Genomic DNA, 20,411 nt, shown 5'->3' on the forward strand with positions numbered 1-20,411 from the left:
CTTCCCAGAGAAGGACGCACGGATGGCGTGCTGCCTGTTCCACAGGGCTCCATCTCAGGCACCAGGACACAGATGACCGACCCGACAAACAGCTTGCCAGAGCAAAGGTAACCTGGATCTTGCAAGTCAAACTACACGGACCACGTATGCCACTCTTGCTTCCATCCATTTACAAAAGCACACGCTTTCACATTTTTAAATTGCTCTACTAAGAGTCTTAATTCATAAGACTGGAAATTCAAATGCAGTGACATTTGTATACACATTATATACTTATAAATTGTTGTTGTCAGGCTGGAGCCACTTATCTTGTTATTAGCTATACTTCGGTGCATCACTCAGAACAAAGGAAAAAAGTGGGTGAGCATCAAGTTGCAACTCAGCCAGCCCTCACTTAAACTGTACTGCAGTTCAAGTTGTCTTCCCTCCTAGAAAGCCATTTTGTTCTTAATTCTTACACACTCTGTAGGCACCCGAACCCTTACTTTCACGTTTTCTTCCCAGAAATCTTGCCTTTTATTAAGTATTTTCTGAGAAACTGAATGATAAGATCAAGATGTGCCTTGATCAACTGGGTCTTGTTCTGTTCGAGTCAGCTCCCTCCCTGCCTGCAGAGGTAATCAGCTCTGCTTCTGCCACTCTGGTGATGCTTCCTAGACTGTCTCCTGTAGGTGGCTCTTGACTGAGGAATTCTGCAACGTCTAACCGGGTACATGTGGTGATTTCCCATGTCACACTCCAAAAATAAGAAGAGGCAAAAAAGGACGTATCACGTGCCTAAATAACAAAAATGCCATCGGATCCGTGTTTCCTTCTCATCAGCAGAAGTCTTGAATACAGAAACGGTTAAAACTATCTCCTGAAATGCCGATACATTGGGATTGCTGTAACCGAACCCCACGTTTCTATTTCCCTCTATCTTCGTTTACCTGTCTGGTTTCCTGCCCGCTCTGCCCAAGGCTGACTTTAATGGGCACCCTTTCCGCAGGCCTCCCTGCACAGACGTCAATGTAGCGGCGCACAGCGGTGCTCTGCAAGGTAAGCAGACCGATCTGTCGGCATGTGCTGAAGGAACAGGGCATCTTGTGCAACAAAGCTCACAGTCCCGGAATTCTAGTTTTAGGAGGGGAAAAATGTCAGCCGAAAGTAAAAAGGCAACCACTTAAATTCAGATCGGATTACCTTACGTACGAAGAGTTTCTCATACGGTCATACTCCCGTTTTGTTTGGAGGGCTCTTCTACTTCTTGCTCTTATTTAGGTTGTGCAAAATGAGACTCGTCCTGTAACAACTCTGCGCCCAACGTAAACAAATGTGAAGGCCCACAGCATCCCTGCGGGGAAGGCAGCAAACCCCCAGTGGCTGGATGGTAGCCACACCAGTACCAAGGCGCTCGCCCTTAGGGAGAAGCCTACCAAATCCTCACGGCCACAACTGCGCACTTCCACAGTGCCACCTATCGGAGGACTCCAAAGCACTGTGCGGCAGCAGCAGCAGCGAGCTCTCTCCAGGTGCCCTCCCATCCAGGTGCCCCTCCTGCCCGGCACGGTGGGGAACGCTTTCTCAGCGCTGCCTCCCCCTCAACGTCTCTCACCCCGTTTTCTTATCTTCGCCATCGGCCACCACAGCGCCGACCGAGCGACAAGATTACCGACGGTAACCCCTCTGAAAACGCGGTTATTCGGGTGCCCGAGAGCAGGGCTGAAATTCACAGCCGGACCAACGCTCGGCGTCCCGCCGGAGCTGCTCACGACCGCAGCCCGAAGGCCGATTCCCCGCTCAGCACCATCAGAAGGCAACGCGACATGGCGCGCATCTGTGCCGCGATGCAAGCAAGCCAAACGAGCCCTCGGGCGGCGCGGCTATTACGTGATTCACGAATGAAGCGAGGAAAACATCCTCGCTCTTTTTAATTCCCACCACCCCGTAAGTGCTCTTTCCCGTCCGTGTTCCGTCGGAAGACAACGGGTTCAGAAGCCACCTGGCGCCGCCGCCCCCTCCCCACCTGCCCCCAGCCCCGCGGCCGCAGCGCCAGACCCCGCCATTCACAGCCAGCCGCGGCCCCCGCCATTCACAAGCGGAGCCGGCGGCACGGAGAGGAAGAGGAGGAGTTGAAGGCGAAGGGAGCGAGAAAGCGGATAAATTCCATTTGCGCTATTAAAAAAAAAAAAAAAAGAAAGAAAAGTGAACTCGGCGGTTGAAAAGTGAAGATAAAAAGATGAAAACAGTAATCTTGCTACAGAAACCAGAGAATTATGTTCTTGCCCTCCCCCCTCCCCTCCTTCCCCCCCCCCCCCCTTTTTTTTCTTGCTTTCACGCCGTACAAACTGCAGCACCCTGAACAACTCACTCCCCTGCTATTTCCAGCACTTTACAGAAACTTTTCAACATTTCTGTTTGACACGTATTTTCAGCAGTGAGGTGAAGACAATAAGTAAACAGGTAGTGAAGGGCTATTTAGAGAGCTGGTCAGTCACGGTAATAATAACGCGAAGAGAAAAAAACCTCACACAGAAGAGAACATCTATCCTATGCGCCGCAGCCACAGACAGCACATGACCTCTGACAAACAGTTTTCAGAGTAATTTTAATGCTACTCTGGATTTAACTTGACTAACTGGTAGCAATTGAGCACATCTTTTTTTTTTCTTTCTTTCTTTCTTTTTTTTTTTTTCCGTGGCAGCAGTTATCTAAAACGCTACAATAACAGCATCAAAAGTAGAATGGTGGAAGATTGGTTTTCCATTGTGCTGCTGAACTGGCATAATGCCCACTTTAAAAGCAATTCGCTGCTCATCACTGAAATCTGGCAGACACGACACTAAATGCCTCGAGGAAAAAAAAAAAAAAGAAAAAAAAAAGAAGAGGGTCTCGAGAAGGGGGAACCACTCCAACCAGCGAGCAGGGAGAGGAGGGGGGAGAAGGGAGAAAGCGAAGGATGATGAATCCCTGTAAGAAGAGAAAATTGCGAAATGAAAAGTTTGGCGCTGCGTGGAGGCTCAACAGGCTCTACCTCGTCGGCTCCGAGATTTCGTCGCAGGCTCGCATTAGTAATAGCAGAACAAAACAAAAGCAAATATATATTTACGTCTGCCCATTGTCCCGGTGAAGCGAAAACGCACTGAGTTACGTCAATCATTTGTCAAACACGTCTTCCTCGTTTTATTTACCACCAAATGTAATGAGTAAATATGTGATAATAAAACTCTTCTTTTCACACGGACGTATGCAATTTTTTCCCACTACTAAATACAGGTAATGATTTAGGAAGCTTTCAAAATGTCTTTTTACTGTCAATAAAACTAATTCTATTCCTATTTTCACGTTAAAAAAAGGCCTTACAAATGAAAATTCAAATTAAAATTCTGATTATAGTGTAGCGTGACAACACCTGTATTTATAATTTTACTGTCAGCTAGCTCGTAGTGTTTAACAATAGCTTGAAGCAGAAAAGTAATTGGAATTTGTCTGCAACGTGCCAGATGACGACACCGGGCACTTCGCTGTGCAAAAGCAAACTTGGTTTGATGACAAAATAACCTCACCAAGATCTATAAAAAAGCCAACCCAAAGGTTCCGTCGCTCCTCCTCTACTGCGGGACATCCCATCCGTCAGGCTGGACTGGGACCAGCCGCTGCAGGGACCCTCCGCCTCCAACATTCCCCTCCCAGAGAGCGTTCCCAGATGATGCGGTGGTACCCACGGTCCAGAAGCATGAGGGAAGGACGGTGAGGGTGCGTGAGGGCAGGCAGGGGTGGTCGCGCTGCACGCGCTGTGGTTCTCCCGACCTCTGCATGAGCGAAGAAGGAAAGCGGTGCTCTCTGAGCACAGCGGTGCTTTCCCGAGGCCCAGCCAGGCACAGCACATCTGCTGACTGACAGACCGGGTCTGATTTAGGACACGGCACAGTCACTTTTCGAGAAACAGTACTGAAAAAAAATATGAAAGCTATTCAATTCGAGCATTTCAGAACTCAAACACATGCCACTCTCCGCACACAACTTGCTTTACTCGAGGCTACAAATTAAAAGCCCGTGTTTTTCATTATCCTGAAGACAGGGGGAAAAAAAATAAAGAAAAGGAAGCCACACAAGAAAGAAAAACAGAATGACAGTGATGTTTTAGTTTACACTAGATATGGCAACACATACAAACTGTCAAAACTATGGAGTGAAAAAAAGCTGTTATCAAGCAACTGTCAAGAGAGTCCTCTGAGATTTGGAAATCTTGTGTTTATTGTAACTACTGCACATTACACAAAGAGAGAAACATCCCTCTTCTTACCACTGCTGCTAAATATCATGTGAGAGAACCCAGACTTCTACCTCACTATTTAGATTAATTTTTTTCCCTGTGTGATTCTGTGCTTGACAGCACAGAGCCCCTCCTTTTTGAAGTTTTCTGTTGTTGGGTCAAAGTTTAGGGAGAAACTTGAGGTTACAGTGAGCAGTATTTCATTTTCAAGAACTGTCAACACCGTTTTTCATGTTGTTAACTTGTCGTCCATCATCTGAGAGTGGAAACTCTTAACACCGAAACACACAAAGGAAGAATTTGTCTCTTAAAAGAGGTATGGAGAAAGAGCGAGGGCAATGGAAACAGCTGTTTTACTGGGCATACTACTGACTCTTTTTCACGTAATTTAACATCCTGCCTAGAAATAAGACTTACGCCATAGCTGGCAGCAGGCTATGGTACGAAAGGTTTAGCCTCACTGTATCCACGCAGATCTTAAATCATGCTTTCTGATTGTAAGAGAACAACTATGCCTCAGAGAGAAATTCCTACCCTCTACGGGGTTTCAAGAGAACCCTCAAAGCAGCTTCTTTAGCCAAAGTCTTCTGCAGCCCTTTCAAAACCAGCAGCAACATTCTAGCTCTACTGATGACCGATCAAAAATGCGAGCAAAAAACAACCTTGTGTTTTGTTCGTCACTCCCTGCAAATCACATTTATTATCACTTCTAAACTTTAGGTTTATGTAGAAGCTATCTTTATTCCGAATTCAAGTTGGTTTTTTTTTTTTCAGAACAAACATTGGAAAAGGTACCAAGATTGAGCTTGAAGTTCTTGAGAAAGAATAAAACCTACAGGGTGTGCGACTGCACACTTTCACAGTTCAGTTCTGGGGAGCATCAAACCTAAAAACTCAGTAAAAGAAGCCTCCAACATTATTTATTGCACGAGGGCAAATGAACAGCAGCCGCTGTGAAGTCAATGCACCCACAGCATGCACAGTAAGTTTCAAGGCCTCAGAACGGACATAGTATCATTCTAAGTTTGTTATGGACATCACAGCACCCACGTAGATCTTTGATAAGGAATACATTTCTGCAAGCTTACTTTCCAGCAGTCAGCACCAGATCTGCTGGAGCTGCCTCCACTCCTCACATCCCCACCATCTCCTGGCCAGTGCTGCCTGCAGGTGTGCAGTTCCTCAGCCCCAGGCTCCCAGTTTAACAAAGCCCGACTGTCCCAACTAATAGGGAGACCTTCACATTTTGCATATAAAGATTTATTTTTATTTTTTAAGTCTTAAGAGCTCTTCTTCAAAATGTCATAATATTTATGGTCATCAGGTGAGAATGCTTGAACAAAAATTCAGTCTGACACATTGCATTTCACAACTACCATGACCGCTCAGAGATACTTTTGTCTCCAAGTACTGGATAACCTCATATAACACAGTAAGGAGTGTATTAATTCAATAAAAACATGAAATAAAATCATCGAGGAAACAATAAATTAATCTTTCCCATATCAAACTGGATTGTCAGCTGTATTATTTCCTAGCTTTTGACTTTCAAGTACTTCCCCCTCCTAGATTATAAGAGTTTTAAAGTACCGTAACAATTACTACATAAACAGCTGCAGCTCCGTGTCCATTTAAGACGTGGTTTATTTTACTAAAACTCTAACAGAAGCTTACACACACTTGTACGCTCACACAGAAGGTAAGAAAAAACAACCAGCCCAATTTTCAGAAATTTAAGTACACGAAAGGTAACTAATACTGCACAGATATGAACCATGTGCTAGAAGTCTATTCACATACTGCTCCATAAACAGAAGAGTTCTTTTGAGTGATCTGCAGCAAAAGAAAGGAAGGAAGGAAGGGAGGGAGGAAGGAAGAAAGAAAGGAAGAAAGAAAGGAAGAAAGAAAGGAAGAAAGAAAGGAAGAAAGAAAGGGAGAAAGAAAGAAAGAGAGAAAGAAAGGAAGCAAGCAAGCAAGCAAGCAAGAAAGCCAGCCAGCCTGTGGAAGGTGTGGTGCAGAACAACGCAAGAAAGAAAGAAAGAAAGCCAGCCAGCCTGTGGAAGGTGTGGTGCAGAACAAGAGAGTTGTTGAGCTTGTCCTGGGCTTCAATTATGATTAGGCTGAGAATTGTTTAAGTTTATAAGATACACTGAAGTTAGCTTGACACAACAAGCTCTTTTCATCTACTATTGCCAACAAAATGGCCCTTCAAAGTTCATAAAAGCACTTGAGTAACTCTTTTTTTAAAGTCATACCTGACTGAGAAGCTTGCCTGCCAAAACCTCCTCTTCTTCATATACTTTCAAGGGTTACGACACAGAGGAAAAAATAGATGAGAGAGAGGGGGGAGGTCATTACAGCTGGAATTCAACACATTAAATTCAGCGCCATCAAAATAAAGAGCTCCTTCCATTAATCATGAAATTTAGAGTACTGGAAGATCTACCAGACCTATTTTACTGAACAGGAAAATTCAGCGCCAGGATACTGTTAAATTGAGTTAGCATTATCAGGGGAAAAAATATGCTCTATTTCCTATTATTTATGAAGCCCTATCCTTTTCTTTCTTACCAATTACATTCCCTATCATTTCCAAAATATACAAACTGTTTTCAATCAACAGATTTCTTTATTACAGCGTACTGCATGCTTGTTACTGCCTCTTTTCTATATTGAATCCTTGATTGGACAAGCATTTTGAATTTAACACGGACTGTGATTGCACACATCAAATAAATTAAACCTGCCAATCTCTTTTTGGAGGATATCCTTTTATATATACTATCACTGAAGAGTACCCCGAGTATATTTGCTTAGGAGAAATGGGGAAGGAGGAAACGATTATTACGGCAGAGGCAGAAGACATTCATTTTCCCATGATATGTAACTGGCCTTGCATCCTCTTTTCCCCATTTTTCACTGAATTATTTTATAAAAGTACAACATATTTACTGGCTTTCAGCATCTCACTGACTGTTGTACAATCATCAGCCTATGTTTCATTTTGGCCAATTGCTAATCATGCTCTAAAAATGAGATGGCAATAAGAGATGAACTACCTGGTAAGCCTGAAACTGTTCTTTCTTAACCAGCGCCACAGCCAGATTACACGGAACAGAGCTGTTCTTTGTATAGTAAAAGAACAAAATGTATTGGCTCGGCATTACGCACACCTGCTCAAAATGAGACAAAACTCTGTACAATTTCTGACCGTGCAAATATCCACAAAGGTGAAAATACTGGGAAGCATTTTCCTTTTAAAAAGCACTTCAGAGATGCACTGGTTGAAAATCAACTTCAAGTGGGGGAATGTCTAAAACCAGAAGAGCAAATAAATAGAAAACCCCCAAAGTATCAAAAACCCAAACCGATCAAAGTCAAATGGAAGAGTGGACAAAGCCCACAGAACAAATTAGAAGAAAGCAATGAAGCTATCTGCTTGCAAGACTTGACTAAAAGCATTCACATGGTTTTTTTGCACTTAGTAAAGCTTAGTATGAATTTCTCCACTGCAAGATATCTCATGAAACAGAGATACCTTTATCTGAAATATGTTATCAGTTTGCTCCTTTATCTGCATCCTTAGAGCAGCATAAAATAAAAAGGACAGAGTATTCAGGCTGTTTTTACAACTGATGTTGTAAAAGCAGTGAACTTTAACTCACAAGGTCTAGGTTCTATGTCCAGCTTTGCCATCACTTTCTAACATTATACTGGACCAGCTGCTGAATTCATTCAGACTTCAGTTTTTTGTCTGCGGAACAGGTTTGATGACATCTCCTTTTCTGACCTATTGCTTGTCTTGCACTGTAAATTCTATAGGCAGAAGTGGTCTTCAAAATTGCCTTTTTTATGGTGCATCAGACCTCTAGATAGCAGCATAATACAAATAATAACTAATGATGTGAACCCAGCCTTCTGAAAGAAGAGGTAAACCAGTACACTACGCTTCCAGTTTTTGTTTCAGAGATGCCTCTGCTGGCAGCTGTATTTTCTACGGCATAAAACACTGCTACCACAGTAATTGCTGAAGTGCTCAAGTCAGAGTTTACTATAAGCCATTCTCAGCAAGGCACTTTTAACAGTTTGAAAACAATTTACATTTGGGCAGTGTTCAGTCTCATCAAAAGCTCAGAGGTCTTTGAGGGTAAGCTGCAATTCCTACTTCTTTTCTCTCAGAGAAGGAGGAAAGACTGCAACAAAGAACTCGGATCTTTAAACCAAGAACCTATTTCTGCAGTTAGATCAGCTATTCCTCTCCCTAATTTTGCTGAAATTGCTAAATTCAATTTTATTTGTAACAGTGAAGTCAGATGTCTAGCATGTGATAAAGACCTACATTCACATTTCAAATGCGATGTGCAGAACCAAGACAAAGACCAACAGAATTGTCTAATTTCCTTAAAGGCTGGACTAGAAAGCTTAAAATAAAGGTGCAAGAGTCTGCTGTTCCATCATACTGCACAGCATCTTCGCAGACCAGAAACTGGATGAAAAGTTGTTGCTTCAACATTCATTAAAATTCATTACAAAGAAAACAATTAAAAACTCTAAAGAGAACAATGAAGATTTCCTGCAGCCAGAATGCTGGCCATTCAGAGAGCACAATGATGGTAAGGTGCAAAGATCAACACTCTTGGAGGGAAGAAGGGAGGGAGTGAGGGAGAAATGCACATCATCTTTACTGATGCTTCCTGCTCCAACTACCTGGCTCAACTCTCCACAAGAGATAAACTACCTTCAGGCACATTTTAAATAGTCACACTAACCTAGTCAAATTCCTAGTGCCACTGATTAAATAAAAATTAAGATTAGAAAGCGAAGTAACTGCCCACCATGTATTAATGAATCAGGCAACCACACGCTCTGCAGGAATTAAGAAGTGGGTTTGACATGCCCTGCGAGCTATTGCTTTCATCAGTAGTGTGGGGCTGGCAAGGCCACTCTCAGCTGTCGCTTCCTTGAAGCGAGAGCTTAACATGGATCTGCAGCACTGCCACAACTTGGCTTTTAGAAATAGAAGAACACGCTGCATGTCGTCCTGCTGATCACACAGCACTGCTGGGAAAGCCACATCTCCTGCCCTTGAGAGACAGGAATCCCACAGCTTCAAACAGCTAAGGAACTCTGGGTGACGATCTGGGTGTCAATCCCCCAGAAAATAAGGACATCAATACAAATGCAATTGTGAAAATATTCTAAAGCTTCTAGTGAGGTACTTTACCTTCCTTCTTTCTTTTATCAAACGTTTTATTCTCCGTAGCACGGGAACGTTTCATGACAGTGCACACATACACTAGCCAAACAAAAATCCTCCCATTTAGGCTGACTAAAAGTTCATCTAGCCTCTGATTCAGATACCCTGGACAAACAAGCTGTCATGCAGCAACACAGCCCTGACTTCCAAATCCAGCTTCGAACAAGTCAGGAAGTTCTGCAGCTTCCAGAAACAAAGGCAGTTTCTCTGTGCAGAATGACTCTGGGTGGGTTTTTGTTTCCACCGATGCTTCCAACAAGCCTTTGAATCCATGGCTTTCAGAATGTGTAACAACTTCAAAACATCTTTGAGCATTTAGCACTCTTTGAAGTAGTGAGCAACAAATGGGTGGCTGCCTACCTCAGGAAGTTGAAGTGCTCCAAAGCTGAGCACAGCCAGGAGCTGAATACCTCCAGTAGGCTTGGGGCATTCAGCCCTGCTGCATGCCTGCCTGTCGTTGTTGTAGCCTTCTTTACCATCTGCTATTAGGGCAGCATTTAAGAGGACCCAGTCACACCGCAGCTGCCTACCCTTAGACACTGAATAGGAATGGCAGGAAAACAAGGGAAAAAAAACCCACAAACTTGAAAGAAATATTCTTAACACCAGAGGTTTTCAACAACTTACCTTGTACTATACGTACATCTTGAGTAAGAAACTATTTCATAGACAATGAAACAAACAAGATGCATTACGGCACATATTGTGAACAGTGGCATAAGAGAAGGAAGGGAGAATGTCAGGGTTAAGAAAGATGGACGTAAGGGTTTATTCAAATAATTTGCTGGAGATAATGGAAAGTAACACTTTCAGCTCTGTTTTGTTCTGAGGCTTCTAAGATATAAGCATGTTGAGTCCACTGAAATTGTCTACACTAACACAAATAGGGCTTTTTTTTTTTTTTTCTCTGTAAGAGACAGAAACTGTGAAGGTCTTTTGATGATACCAGGTACTATTCACAGCTGTAATGGTTTTTAGAACACATAATCCACTGCACAATCACAGGTTCAGGTGACGACGCACTCCACAATTTAGATGGGAGGAACCCAACAGGAAAATGAACTTACTAGCCTCATCCGCCAGACAAATCTATTGCTCTGTAAACAACAGACCAAAATGTTTTCTTGTAAATGCTCTGGCTTCTGACACTGAAGAAAATAATGGTTTCGTGTCTAATTACAAACTCTATGTGAAGATAACAATTAGAACTTCATCTTAGCAAAAAACTACTATTGCTGAATTTCATCTGACCAGAAGAAATATTAAAGTGATAAAATAAAACTAAAGACCTACCAAATCCAGGAAAAAACGTCCCAGGCAAAAGCTTCTGAATTGGTGCTGGAACCATAGCTAATACAGTTGAATAGACTGTAGCAAATACTACAGCACTGACTTGATACTGACAATTGCTTCCTAATCTGTACATTAAGCCTCTAGCAATTCTAAGTATCCTGCAAAGGGATTCTCAGATACAGTACCTAAGCTGCATTTCAGTCATTACACCAGTAAAACTCCTATATTCAAAATTATTTTCAGATAGCCATATCACAAATGTGTAGCTCAGCTGGCCAGAAAGGGGCTGGACAGACAGATGTACCTCGAGAAGATACACGAGAGTGTGGCAGACTTTTTGGCCAAGCAGTTGTGTTCAAGGTATTCAGTAAATTTGTTAAAAATGGACAGAACTCTTCTCCTGAGAACACCTTCCTCACTGCATTTTGTACCTATCTGAAAAAGAACTGGGTTAAGAAAACTTTCTTCCAAGAATTAACTTGCATTCCTACGTTGGCTAGTGCCCTCTGGACTATTCATTGTGCTCCTGAAGAGTTTATTAGCTCATCTGGGGAACAAAAGCTGGAGCACAAGTTCTTAACCTAGCACAAGCATTACTCACGAGTCTCTCCTTCTACGGGTAATTAATGATTAGAAGAATCAGCCAATTTTGTCCCGGGTATATGTTTTTAAATGAGTAAGTGCTTTTTGAGCAGGAACATCATCTCTGATCTGCCAGCTTTACTTTCGTCTTGACCACGACGATTCTTAACAGATCAGTCTTTAAAAGAACAACAACAACAACAAAAGAGATTCTGAAGAAGCCATCCAGCAGACAGCATCTAGGTGTCACGCATGTCATTGGTGGGACTTACTCTGGATTTACACGAAATAGCCAAGCAAGAATTTTGAATGCAACTAGAATTGAAGTCCAAGTGGCAAAAATAAAAGTCTAAGCCATCAGATGCATGGAAACAACTGGTAGATCAACTACTAAACCTACTGGAGATACTGAAGTTATTTAGAAAACTGGACACGCCCGTAAACTTGTGAGAACTACTGCTGTACAGGTAACACAAAGGCCATGGTATGTCAAGGGATGAAGCCACTGGCCCAATCCTGCAGCGGTGCCATTAAGTAACAGCCTGGTGACAGGCGCCTTGCCTCTTCCCTGTATTAGCAATCAGTATCTGGGTAGTAAGTTGTACCTCTTCCTTTTCCAATGGACTTCCATAAAAAGGAAATAGTCCAGCACAGAACAGCACTATAGAGCACTTTAAAATAGTTTCCATATGTCTGAATAAGTAGACATTTTGCTGAGCATAAATTACATTAAAAACCTATGTGGCATTTTGCTAAAATAATACAATAATTCCTCTTGAAAGCTACTGTGTAATTCCTACTCTTCTGCAAGGAGCAAGATGCAAATCTGTGAAATCTGCTTTGAAATGTGAAGTAAGACTGATACTACTTTGCCAACAACAAATAATTCAAACTGCTGTCTTCCAGGACATTCATTTCTGGGCAAGTGCAACATTTATTTTGCAAGATAATGTAACGGAGAGGGATATGGGGAGTCTGTTTAACAGTTTAGTCTGCAGTTCTGTTGACTGTCGCCTCCAAGATATTACTCAAGATTCCCATGGGTTGTAAGGAGGTGCCAGCTAATAAAACACGAGGAAAAGCCTTCAGAAATGTATTTTATTGTCGTGAACGCAGCAGGAAAATGTAGTCATCTGATCACCCAGAAGAAGGAACCGCAGCACGCTGCGCCAGCACCTTCCTAAGAACATACTGCCACCTCTGCAATGCCTAATTTATCCCCCAGTGCTCCAGAACAGACAACCATGGGATCTGTGCATAACAACCGTCCAGTTCTGTGCCAAGGTTTCAAAGCAGCGGCTCTCTGACCAGTAAGGACTTGGATGGTATGAAGAACGGCGCGTCAGAAGAATTGCAGCAATTGAACTGTTTTGCTCTCTATTCTTAATGCATATGGAGCGCTGTGGAACACACTTTCAGAAATCAGATATCTAACACTAATAAATTATGCACCGATTACGGATGACCTTTGGAGTCGCCGAAGGTACAGTCACAATCACGCATTTAAAAAACAATCCTGCTTTTCACCATAATGTGTGAATGTATGAAATTAAATGAGGCTTGCAATATAATCAGCGTGGTTGGCTGCTTTAATATATTCCATTTCAATTTAAAATCACCACAGTCCAAGAATGACGAATCTAATTTGATCAGTTGTTCACAAAAACACCAAAAAGGGATGTAAGTAGACCTATCAACAGCTGGAATGCGGCCTGCCTACCAAAGCAATCAATCCTTTTTTACACAAAACTCTTAAAACGTTCAAAACCAGTTTAAAGCCCTGCAGTATTAAAAAAAAAAAAGGGGGGGGGAGGGGGCTTCCCTAATAAAAGGAGTTTCCCTAATAAAAACATTTTAAATGTCTAAGTTACTGCTTAAAAGCACAGAAGCCAGAAAATTCAAACAGAAAGGTGTGATCTCTACTAAAAAGGTGCAATTGGGTAGTGTGCTAGCCGTAATATAATAACCCATTGTAACACAACTTTGTAGGCCTGACTGCTCTTTATGAGGTGTTTAAATTGTATTTCATATTTAAATGGATTTTCATGAGCTCTTGCATATGTTAAATATGCATATTTAACTGCAGTCAAATAATTCCAGATTACTAATAAGTTGGTATAAATGCCTGCCTTATGCAAAGAATATATGCTTTCAAAAGCTGAACAAGCTCCCATCTTATTCGCAGAATTAGAAATACACAGATCTCATTACTCCCCACCCCAAAAAACACTAAGAGAAATGTTGTCTAATCTTTCACAACTGTCATACTTGCCATACCTCAACTTTGTGGATTTTAGCCTTGAGTGCTGCACACTCTTCTCCGGCAGAGAATTTTTTTTCCAGAAGCTATTGAAACCAATTCTGATTAACAAAACTGAAAGTAACTTACAAATGGAATAGCACCTTACCAGACTGCATTCATTCAGTCAGTCACTAATTAGCATCCGCACGAGAGGAAAATTTTGAAAGCATTTCAAATCAAGCAGAATTATCCAAAATATATGTGAGGTTGTAACAGGAGGTGACTGGTAGACAAGTCTTTTCTGGAGAATGATGGTCTGGTGTAACAGCACTGTTGGAAGAATTGGAATTCAAGTGCCATTTACTTCCTCAAATCTTTACCATAGCCGACTTAAGGAAATGACTTCCCCACAACGTCAGGCATAAGGACAGCACACACATAAGTAAAACAAGACACCTGAAAGCAAATTGCTCCGTCAAAAATAGTCACTAAAACAGGGAAGATGACATCAGACTAAAGCATCTGCTGCTGCACAGAAGATCAACAACACACAAAATAAAAATGCTGTTTGTGATCTAATTTTGGATGAAGCATGAGGTTAGAATTAAATACTGTTGCTTTATTTTGCTTATGACAAAACCACAAAGCCCACACCCTTGGTCAGAGAACAACCACCACATGAGGCATTTCATCCAAAAAAGCTTGAAATACTAACAGGTATATCTGTATTTAATCAACATGTGGCACAACTTACTTATGACTTTTTGTTCAAGTATTTGATAGAAGCTGGATATATCCCAAGTTAAGCTGCAGATTGTTAGCTATATATCAACATTATAACGATATGTTTTAAATCTGAGCTTTTGTGGCGATTTCAAACGTTTGAGATCTAACAGTCATTTCAATCTCACTCACCTTCACCTACTTCCCACACACAATTTCATAGATTTAGAAGCAACATAGATCCCCAAAGCACCAAAAAAAGAGGCAAAATGAAAAAGGAGTGCATCTCCAGAAAGGTAGCATATATATCCAGAAGTGTAGCATACTATACTCCAAAATTAAAAACACAGAATATCCCGAGTCAGAAAAGACCCATCAAAATGAGCTCTTGACTCCGAACAGTTAATCTTCTGCCCATCTTAAATTAAAGGCTTATTTGACAGTAAGGGTGAGAGAGATGTATGATTCTTACTGACATAGATAACAGAAAACAAAACAAAACAATAATTTAGCCTCTTAGATCAATTTCTGGAATGGCTGCCCAACACAGGGTTATTTCAGACTATGCGCAGAAGTGACTTACATAATTTTCAAGAACAACATCAAAATATTCCAGTACTTGCTTGTTCTGGATCCACAGCTGTAGGTATATACAGGCACTTAGTGATAGGACAAAGGGGAATGGTTGTAAACTATTAGAGAGGAGAGTCAGATTACACGTTAGGAGGAAATTATTTACTGGAGGGCAGTGAGGTGCTGGCACAGCTGCCCAGAGAAGCTGTGGGTGTCCCATCCCTGGAGGTGCTCAAGGCCAGGCTGGATGGGGCCTTCAAAAGCTGTTGGTGCTACGTGATGGGTATTGCCACGAGTATCCAGCATAAGGAATACCCGCTTCCCCACCACTATCAGGTTTACAGATGTTGGCTTGCAAACTCCATATTTTACAGCATAAACAACATGTAAGAACCATCCTATCAAACAGTGGAAGAGGAGTATCCGTTCCTATGTCACAAGAAAGAGAATGGCAGGATTTGAAATACTCAGTAGTTCCTCTCTCCAGTCCTGGTCCTCCACCCTAACTGCATGGAAGTTCTTTTGGTAATGGGCTGACTACATCACCAGCACAGGAATGAAATCAGCTGAAGGAACAAAAGGAGCTATTGCTTCTACCATAATCAGACTTTAAATAAAGATCAAGGATACCAAGAAGTAATTGGTCATTATTCACAAAACGCATGTGTAAAGTCAACAGGTAACAACTCTCCACTCCTGGTGGAAGCGAATGACTTCCTTGGGAAAGCACCTTGAGCAAACATCCCAAAAAAAACAGCATTTCACAAACCAAACGTGACCAGCTACTCCCTGCTAACTTTAACTTACAACAATGGGCAAAAGCAGTTGGGAAGAAAATGGCTCAGTGCTGTAGAATATTGTTCCTGTCCTAACAGCACACAGTGACATCAACACAGTGACATCAGTTCATTATTTTAATACAGTGGGTACTGTCAAAGGAAATGAACAGTGAAGTTTTTTGATTTCTTTTAAAATACTTTCTCTTTTCCCATTTCTCCCTGTACGCTTATCCTGAATCCTGCCAATTCGTCCAGGAGACATTGCAGAACTCAACAAAAGACACACCTGCAGCTATTCTGACTCAGGGGTCAGCATAGTCTTACTCTTTGAAGACCCCCACCCACCCATACGATTTGTATCTTCTATACTGCCCTTCAACGGCTGCATAAGACCCACAGCTCTGAAATAGTGAGAGATCACATGCTCAGCTGCCCATAATACATCAAGGACACAACAATACACTCTGTCCCATTGATGCAACCATCCCCACTACTAGGACGTCAATACATTTTTTTCTTTCTTCCCTCGGGAAGCATATCTACTGATCATCTCCAATTTGTGAAAAGTCAGCAATTTTGAGCAGGGAATATAGGAGATACGTATTCAGCAGAACAATGCCAAGTGAAACAGGGAAACAGGTTACTTGGGTACCACAACATTAAGCACTTTCTGACAAAGACTGCATTAGCAGATGACAGGAGATTGAACACATAGCAAACAAAATGCTTTACAGATTTTCCTGTCCTTGATGTTGCAGCTGATCTGGAAGAGAATGTGCAAAGTCCCTCATGCAGAGATAGCCTTTGATCCTTGTGTACTAACTTGATACACTTACAAATCCATGCCTGCCTTTTGTCTTCCACATCTCAAAGAGAGTCTACAAATAAAATAATGGATTATCTGAAGCTGCTCTGTTATAAAGAAATACGTTTTAGATGGCTTTCTTAAATCAACTTTGTAAATGTATTTTTTCCCCTTTTCATGCTTGACATTCAAGCAGAAAGAAGAAAGATTATGTGCTATGATCTGTAGAATATTAAACTCCTCCTTGGGACAAGTTCGTCCAGTTATCAAAATCCCTGTATTTACTGAATGTGAAAAAGCAGAGGTTGATGGATTTGGCTTTTAACTGCTAAAATCTTTTGCGGGTAAAGAACAGCTATTAATATATAATGGCTTTTCACCTTGATGATTTTAAATTAATTTCCAGACGACCCCATACATGAAATTTAGTCTCTAGACTTGTCCCTTTGAAAAATATTATGGGCTTGGAAGAATTATACCCTATGCTTCCATCCAAATAACCACAAAACAACAGTTTTCTTCTGTGACAGAAGCCAGATCTCTATTCTGAGACTGATGTTTTAAAGGCTGTCTTGCAGACCTTGTGACAGACTTTTCCAAAGGAGAGGTAGGAGTTAAGGTATTCTGTCTCCTCCCGGTTAACAGTTATGACTGGATGCCTTTCCTCGAGCCTTTACTATTAACTACATATCATTTAAAAATAGATTATTCCGGGATGCAGAAGTGGTTTATTTCAGAAGAACACATTCTTCTCACCTTGCTGTAGACAACAGAGGTTGTAACTGTAGAAGGATAATGGAAACTATTTTGATGTTATTTTTTACTCTTTGAGCCAACTGGAGCGCTGTACGTAACAGTTTCCCACATCTGGCACCTAACATGATGAACTCATGAATTCTGTCCCTAGTAAAATCTTCTGAGTAAAAATGTTTTCTGGATGTCTAGAATCAGTCACTGTGGGTCTCCTTTATAACCAATACAGGAAAGAGGAAGCATTTCTTACATGTGACCCATACCAGACAAGCATAGATGAGATAAGCCATGCCCTGGGACTTGCCTATTCTTCTCCACTACCCAGGGGTGCACAGGCTGATAAATTCATACACAAATACTTGAACTGCAGACCTCAGTCAGTGAAGATGAACAGCATATCTTTACAGGGGGGTTTGTCCACTAATAACAATTGGTATGGAAGGAATGAATGCTTAGCTTCGCTTAGACAAAAAGAGAACAGCAAAGCCCTCTCCCGTGCAGTGCCTATATACTCAAGTGGAGGGTTGGACCAACCACTGTTGTCTTCTGTGCACCTCTCTTGCGTTCATACAAATCTTAGTGAAGCCTATGATCACTGCCAGTGAAGAAAGGAAATTCTTGGTCACTCCACTGGAACTGTGACTCTTCAGCTTTCTGAGTGGTTCATATTTTACAGATGTTCAGATCTCAACTCTAGTAGGAGTTCACTGTTGCACATGCAGTACAAGGGACAAATTTTAGCTTGAATACCACCATATACATACCACTTTGTGAAGCACATCCGATGGTGGACCACTTATGCATTTCTGCGCAGAAAATCCTACCCATGGAAAGATGAAGAATTTTCCCTTCACTCATTTCTCCCCTTAGCATTTAAACGTAAAGCAAAGCATCAGATGGATTTCCTCTAAAGAGAGTAAAACCTTCACGCATACTCCCACAAATTCCTGAGCTTACTGATGCTGTCTACAATAGCTCATTTCCTAACTCACCACTCACCTTTTTTTAAAGGCAATGTATCTCGGCTTAAAAGATAAGGGTGGCTTCTAACAATATAAAAGTCCTGCCACTGTGGTGATTCATATTATCTTTGTAATTGGGATATATTGCACTACAGAGTCTTGCTTTATAATTAAGTTTGTTTGACCTTTGGGCACTCCGGGGGCCTCCCCTAGTTAGCCCAAATGGGTGATACAAAGCACCCACATTGTTGGAAAGTCTTGAATGTAAAGATTTCTGTATATGTTCAACAGTATCTTTTTTTCTTGAGTGTTGCCTGCAGTTTGCACTTTGCTGCAGAATTCTGTTTTTAAAATCAAAGTATATACACCAATCTGAATTATGCTAAGAACATGGTTTATCATAATAATGGCCTTCAAAATGTACTATTCAACAGAAATATTGGCCTGCTCGAGACACGGTAAAAACATCATCTTGCAATTGCTCAAGAATCTTTCCAAGGATGTACTCCATCTGTAAAACTGCTGATATCTGCAAAGAAGAGAGATTTCCTCCCAAATCATATTTTATGTTTAGAAGATGATAAAATCTTCTGTACCACAAATTTTTCCAGAGACTTTTTCCCTTCTCCCCTTTTCACATCCAGAATGAGATAAAAAATGACCTGTTCTCAAGCTACTTGAAGTCCAGAATTCTTTGGAAGATGACCAGTGCCCATGTAAGACTTCTGCTTACAATCATGCAGCAGTTTTTAGTAATGTATAGCTACAGATCTTATTTAAAATTTCCCTAATTAAGAAAAACTTCTCACTGGATAACAAGGTCAAGAGCAGTAAAGTCTAAAATCTGGGGAGCTTCTACTAGAAATGCAAATCCTAAATTTATCCTCATTGGGTTCAAGTAATGCACAAAACTGAAGGCTACACTTTGCAATGGATTATTTTACTTTCAAGCCATAATGTAAATTACCTTCTTTTATTGTTGCCTCTCCAAATCTTTCAACTTCACAATTTCTCAGGACTCTTTCCCACATTTTCTGTATTGTGAATTTGAGGGTTGCTTTTTGTCAAATTTGCTCGTTAAGAGATCACTTGATAAACCTGGCTTTCTTTTTTTATGTCTTTATTCTCCTTTTGCACTAATGTTATTTCCTCATGTGTAATTCAGTACAGGCATTTTCCTTTCCCATATAAAATGGAACTTGTTATAAACACACACACACACACACACACACACACACACACAAAACCTACAAATAACAAACAAACCAGAATCTCTAAGCCTACTGAAAAGTTACTCTAGTAGTAATATTTTGCTGGGCCCCTGATTATAGTACCAACATACTACCATGGACTGTGATGTGACAACTGGAAGTTTTTCATCGAAGCAAAGACCAAACAAATAAAACCCATGATCCTTCTCCCTTGAAAGAAAAATGCTTATTCTAGAATTGCTATGTTACATGAAATATCTCAGTACCTCAAATCCTGTTGGAGTAGAGCATAATTTCTGAAGTGTGATGCTGAATCACTGAACTGCTGTTCCCACAGCTAGGGCAGAGAGAGGCACACTAACAAATAACTGAAAGGTATCCTAAGGTGTGAACATCCAATGTAAGGCTTTACCATGTAAATGGTCTGTTGGCATTACCTTGCCCATCTCAAATGGTTAAAAAAAAAAAAAAAAAAAAAGAGTGAAGACAACAGCTCCTCAAAACTCAACATTGCTATCATTTAAAATAAATTAATTAATAAATAAGGTCCCAATTATCATGTTCCCTCCCCCCCCCCCCAAAAGCAGTTACTAGAACCGAAAGAAGGGGAAAAAGGATGCACCAGTACTCCAAGAGTTAACACAAAGTCACCAAACCTGCTGTCCTACACTACCCCGTGTGGTACTCCACTAGGATTGAAGAGAAATGTTACAGTGACTGCCAGAACTTGAACTGCTTTCTCCTCTTCACTTGAGCAGGTCAGTGCTTTTTGAAATGTAACTCAGCACTGGAAGAGGTAAGCAAATCCCAGACCTGCATGAGTGAGGTGGAGAGCTTTTTGCCATGGCAGCAGATACACCTGAAAGCTGAGAAGTGGTGAGCAGAGCAGTCTGCCATGTTATACTGCTGCCTGAAACACAGGCAAAAGTGGGTGTTAGAGGGAAAGCTTAAATCAAAGGATATCTAGTAATCTATG

General features: G+C 41.3%; 1 protein-coding gene and 1 long non-coding RNA gene across 3 annotated transcripts in view; both read right to left on the reverse strand.

The window, feature by feature from the left end:
- LOC124417672 overlaps positions 1-1,976 on the reverse strand; it is a 3,351-nt gene extending 1,375 nt beyond the window's left edge. The window contains exons 1-2 of the long non-coding RNA XR_006933689.1: positions 1,595-1,976; positions 1-1,293 (exon numbers count right to left, since the gene is read on the reverse strand). The exon at positions 1-1,293 is cut by the window's left edge and continues 1,375 nt beyond it. This is a non-coding gene — a long non-coding RNA (uncharacterized LOC124417672). The remainder of the gene's footprint in view (positions 1,294-1,594) is intronic.
- POLA1 (DNA polymerase alpha 1, catalytic subunit) overlaps positions 1-20,411 on the reverse strand; it is a 191,627-nt gene that overhangs the window by 9,331 nt on the left and 161,885 nt on the right. The window lies entirely within an intron of this gene.

The sequence above is a fragment of the Gallus gallus genome, chromosome 1 (assembly GCF_016699485.2).
Source record: "Gallus gallus isolate bGalGal1 chromosome 1, bGalGal1.mat.broiler.GRCg7b, whole genome shotgun sequence".
Classification (NCBI taxonomy): domain Eukaryota; kingdom Metazoa; phylum Chordata; class Aves; order Galliformes; family Phasianidae; genus Gallus; species Gallus gallus.